The following is a 6,184-nucleotide window of genomic DNA, read 5'->3' on the forward strand; positions in this document are numbered from 1 at the left end:
GTGTGTGCCTCAGTGTGTGGAATCTGAGCATGTCTGGGTGCAGCAATGAAGGCAGGGGAGAGCTATGATGTCTCTGGAACTGATGGCCCCTGTTGAGAGTCTAGCTGTGTGGCGACATGTGGCCTCCTGAATCCTTGAGTGTGGCCTTTTGACTGAATCCAACTTTTACAGAACAAATCCTTATATTAAAAGAGAAGCAGCAAAGAAAAAGGGAGCTTTTCTTGCCTCCTTTGGTACTTGAAAAAATAATAATCCTGAAATCAGAAGGCTGCAGGTTCCCCTAGCCCTGTCTAGCTGAGGGACAGGGGAGCTTCAGTCAGGTGGCCAGGCCCCGCCTCCTCTCCCGTACATAGGGTTCAGTAAAAGTAAATCATTATCGGAAAGAAAAGTAGATTGGCCCAGAAAACACGGGCAAGAAAAGATCGCAGGGAAGAACATTTCCAGTCACTATAAACTGCTTGGCAAGAAAGAGCTGAACTTTCCTTTCACATGAAGGAATGGAAATGATAGTTTTGGGGGGACCTAAGAAGCAGTTACCCCCTACGGCCTGGGTGAGCTTGGACACCCTACGGGGAACCAATTTCTCCATTTCCTCATCTACGAATGGGAATAATTATAAAGTCCCACCAATTTCCACTTCCTCATCTGTGAATGGAAATCATTATATAATTACACCGACAATTTTGCCCTGAGATTTAAATGTAAACTACCACACACCCATGAGCACTTCATCGCCTACGTTTCTGAACATTGTTTTTACTTAGACCGAACTCTTTCATGTTAACCCCAGATTTATTAAAGTATAATTGACAAATGAAATTGTATGGATTTAAGGTGCTCCCCATGATGATTTGATCGGAAGAATATATTCCTTCCTTCATTCTGTCACCTTTCTTCATGGACATCATTCGCCCCACAGAGCCCTTTTCCTTCCCTTCCTTCTCTAAATCTTTCTACGGCAAAATCTGCCTTTCCCCTTCATCCTTTCATGGAATTCTCTGAAACTTTAGATGATAGGTTCTCCCTGTGATGACTCCCCAGACAGAAAGCATGTGCCCTGTGAAGTAGGATGCCAATGGCTGGCTGTTTGGGCCCTTAAGTATCTACCTGGCTGGAAGTTTCCTGCACACCTAATTCTGCACAGAGAGAAATGTCTGGGGTTTGGGAACCACAGCACGAACAGAGTATAATAAACAGCATGTCCCCACCTATCCTTAGTGGCAGAGGGTGCTTTCCCCGGCAGCAAAGGAAGGAAGATACCTGCTGTCCCTCATGGAGCCCAGCTTTACTCTGCAGGTGCCTAAGTGAGCCCTAAGCATCTCATCCCTTTGCTTCAAGCCTCAGAAGTCAAGTAGCAGTGCTGAGTGACAGAGAGAATGCATCATTTCCCTAGAGTAGAATACAAATTCTCCCCCATCCTGCAAAGGCTTCAGCCTTATATGAGCCCATCTGTACCTCACAGACCAGAGATCAGGGCTTGACATTGAATAGTATGTATGTTTTAAAAGTACCTGGTATCACAGTGGAGAGTTTCTTGAAAAACAAGGAAATTGCCAAGGTATACCAGGCAATGCAGTCTCCTTGGGCAAATACACAGATGGGAGTGATGTCCATCAGGCTGACCTTAATAAAAAGCCAAGGGTCAAGCCCAGGCATCTCAATTCTGCTTAGCAACCTCTCAGAATTATCACCTAGGAAAGTTTCAAGCAATTCTCCAACCTATTTTCATACTCAGAGAAGTCCCATGAGGAAGTACCCTGTGGATACCTGAAGGAGGAACAAGCCTTGTAATATGTCATTCCTGCAATCTTTGTTCCAACTGTTAAATGCCACCACCAGAGCCAGGGCTGCAGTCTGACTCATGCCAGTGGCTGGTGTCGGCATGAAACTCAGAAATGGCTCCAGATTTCTTTGTGCTGCTCTCATGGTTCATGCCATAGTTCTCAGCAGCCATGTCACATAACTTTAACACTACAAATATGAGGTTAGACAATTAAGTTCATGAAAAAGTGCCACATACCTCATTGCTGAATATGACTGTGGTCACCTCGGACGTACGCCCCTTGGGAGCTCTATGCACCCAGCTATTGTCATACAAGGTCTGACAATTAATTTCACAATCTTATCCTAGAAAAAGCGCTACATACCTCATTGCTAAATGTCACTACAGTCACCAGTACTTCCAAGGTGACAGCGCTAATGGCCATTCCAGAGAAAGAACTCCAAAACTGCTTTGAAGAGTGACCTAGGCACTGGTGTTGGTGCATGGCTTCCCAAGGGGGACACTTTGAAGGTGACCATACTGATAATCACCAACAAGCACTTTTTCTAGGATGCGTTTGTAAACTTAATTATCAAACCTCCTATGCTCAATAGTGGTATTGTAGTGGTTTCCTGGGATCAATGGCTCTCTCTGTCTCCTACCTGCCAACGATGCCTCTTGTGGTACCACAATCATTAACAGGCCTAAGCTCTCCTATGAGCCAGGCACTGTGTTCATCCCTTACATTACCTTATTTAATCCTAAATGTGATTTGCCTGCTATTTTCAGACCCATTTTACAGATGAGAAAACCAAAGCTTGGGAAATGCAGTGGCGTGCCCAAGGCCAGTCAGCTAACCCATGCAAGAGTCAGCCCTCAAACTCAGACCCAGAATAACGGCACAGCTCACACACTCAAGTCATGATGAGGATATACATTCTGCCTATTCTGACAGAATGTATATTTTCTGCCACTTAGAGCAAAAGTCACATGGAACACAATAAAAATTATGGTTACCTATTTTAACCCAGATGCAAGTTTATTGAAAGTGAAACTTCTATTGAGTCATCCCAAACTTGGAGGCTTGGGAAGAGCCGCGGGAAAAGCAGAAGATACATTCGGACGGAGCTCTCTGCTATAACGCAGTACCCAGCCTAGGGGGCCAGACAGGAAGGTTCTAGTTCTGAGACTTGCACTGCCTCTGAACAAAGGATCCAACCCTGCTCTCATGGCCTTGTTTTCCAATTATAATAGCCCATCCCACACGCTTATTGCATCAGATACAATCTACTGACTTTCAATACGGAAGGTGAGGATTAAGTTCTACCCACCCTTGCTCAGGCGTGGATTCCCCCTCTCCTTGTCTTCCTACTACAGTCATCTCATAGTTTTTTGTTAAATACTCAATATTTATGTTCTTATAACAAAATTTTGTTCACTGTCGAACCATAGCATGTGTCATAACTAAATTTTCTTTTGAACATTCTCTTTTTGTTTTCTCTGGACTTAATAACTGTCTTATTTCTTATTTCCTATTATTTTTGCTTTGACCCAATGCCAAGGTCTTTGCAGGAACTGCAAAGTTCCTCTCAATATGTGCAAGTACTTCAGACAACAGACAAGTTCCATTACTTCTTCCCCCTGGGAGACGTCTCCCCCAGGACACGTAGTCCTCCTGCTTTGACCTGGAACTGGCTTCTCTCCAGGAATTCTGCACAGCTGACATCTGAAAGCTCCCTTTGTCATCATCCCAGGAATATCTCCAGCCTCCCTTTGGGTTTGGACTTCTTAGTTCCTAGTTCCCTAAATCTTCCTCCTTCTTGGATTACTCTCTTCTTTTTAAGGTATATGTCTTTCATGGCTTTGCAAAGAAATTTGCAAAGAACTTGCATATCTGAAAATGCTTTATTCTATTCCAAAACTCGATCAACTTCACCTTCATTGCCTTAATTTAATGAGACGTCTACTACTTATAGCCCATAGCACTGGGAGGCAGTGGCAGGATGTTGGCTTCTGGGTTGAGAAGAGTCATTTCAAATTTTGAATATAATTCTCTCTTCTCTTCTGGATTCAAGTAATGTTTGTGCAATGTGGTTCTCAATCTTTTGCATGGGAACCTGTGGGATTTTTTTTTCCTTCTCGTAATCTTTTAGTATGTTCTCTTTACTCCAAATGTTCTGAAGTTTCTCAATGACATGTCTAGGGGTGTCTGTGTCTGTGTGATGTGTGCGTATGTGTATTTCATTCATTATTCATTCATTATGCTAACCCTGAAAGGTATCTCAGAACACCTTCTATAAAGATGCCTATAATTTGTAAACCCATGTCTCTCGGTTCAGAAAATTTTCTTGTATTATTTCTTTAACAATTCTCTTTCTTCTATTTTATCTCCTATCCCTTTCAGACACTCCCATGATTTGGAAGTTGAACTTTTGAGAATGTTCCTCAATTTGTTTTTGTTTCTTCATTTCTATTATTTTTGGAGATTTTTTTTCCTTAAATTTGCTCTCCAACTCTTCCATTGATGTTAATTTCTGCCTTCGTGTTTTGTGATTTCCAAGAGTTCATTATGGTTTTCTAAACATTCCTTCCCACAGGGGTCTGTCCTTATAGATGAGACATACTGTCTTACCTCTCAAAATAAATTAGAAATCTTTTTATGTTTTCCCCTGCCTTATTTTGCATCGGTTTCCTCCAATTATTTTTTGTTCCTCTTGTGGTATCTCACTTCTATATCAGAGGCCTTCCAGGAATATCTGTCATTTGCTCTAAGAGCAGAACATCCAAGGTTGATTACAAGTTCCAGGAGCATGGTAGGGGGTTACAAGTGGTGAGATTTACTGTGGGCTGACTTGGAACACAGGTGGTTTTTTCAACAGGGTCCTTTTTTAGACTATGCAGTTTCCCCAGAAAGGAATCCTTCGGCCTCCCTTCTAGCAAGGTATACGGCAAGGTGCTAGCACTTTGGGAGAGAAGAGAGAGACAGATTCTCACTCAGCAGTATGCAGATTTTCACGTGAAACCTCCTTATTCTCATTATTCCATATACCCTGTCCTCTCGCTGCCCCTAGTCCAGATCTCTGGCTCAACCTCATCAGAATACAAATTGTTGTCTTGGCCCCGTGGGAGAAGGGATCTATTTTCTCTCTCTGTAAACCCATTCACTTCTTTTCCACTCTGACCCACACCTCACCTTGTAAAATACCTGTTACTCCAATGCCTGAGCATTTCCAGAATCCGGCAGAGCACAGACAGCCCGCTTTTTCTTGCTTCTGTCCCTGACAAGCTTAAATTTCACTATTATTTTAATGTTGTGCCAAGTCAGTTACCATTTGTTTATTCTCCTTTGAGCTTTCAGAATGTCGCTGGCATTTCTTCACCAATGTCACCTCCTCTTTCATTCTCTTTGCCCTTTGAGGTTTAAACCACTTTTATGTCCTTGCTAGCTTGTTGTAGAATTTCAGGTTCAGTGTTTACCTCAAGTAAAGTTTCTGCTCTTTGCACTTAATAGTATATCGAAAACATTCTCCCCCACACTAGATATTGAAAACACTATTTTTGATGGCAATCTCACGGTCTATCTACCCATTAGCCTGTGACTGAAAATTTTAGAGTGAACCAAAATTTCATTATTATAAACAACACGAAAATAATCATCCTTTTACATGAACTTTTGTCTCTGCTAATCTTCTTAAGATCTAGTTCTAGGATTATATTAAGTCTAGTCTTTTTAATTTAGTTTTAGCTATTGATACATATTATCTAACTGATTTCCAGAAAGGGTAATAAATCACTCTTCTTCCTCAAGGGAGACAGAGTAGCTACGTGGGATTGATCCCATCATCACCTACAACACTGTTTCTCAAAATCTTTATCAGCCATGCCCCATGATTGTTTTAATTTGCATTTCTCTGCTGATAAATGTGACTACAACTTTTTTCATATATTTATTGGTCACATATATCTTCTTTTAATTGCTTATGGACCAAACTCAATTTGTTTTTGTTTTTGTTTTTTTTGCTAGTGGAATGTTAGGTTATTTCTTGTTTATATGAGCCCTTCATTGGTTAAAGACATCAAGCCTTCATAGTTAGGTTGGCCGAAAATATATTTTTCCATTTTATTATTTATTAAGGTCTTTTGTTTGTTTATTACATTTCCGGTAGAGAGAATTTTTTACAGGTTTACATAACCAAGTTATCACTTTTTCCTCTACGCTTAGAAGCCCTTCCATCCTATAATCAGGTAAATGTTACCCTCCATTTTCTCTTTTTTAATAGATGTTTTCAATTTCTTACATTTTTCAGGTCAGAATTTCACATGGAGCATTTCTCCCAATTAACCAGGTGTAACCAGGTGCCTCAAAACCTTTGATTACATAATTGTTAGTTCCTCAACTAATACAGGGTGGCCATTAAGTAA

The sequence above is a fragment of the Otolemur garnettii genome, unplaced genomic scaffold (genome assembly GCF_000181295.1).
Source record: "Otolemur garnettii isolate 467f Iridium unplaced genomic scaffold, OtoGar3 scaffold00069, whole genome shotgun sequence".
Classification (NCBI taxonomy): domain Eukaryota; kingdom Metazoa; phylum Chordata; class Mammalia; order Primates; family Galagidae; genus Otolemur; species Otolemur garnettii.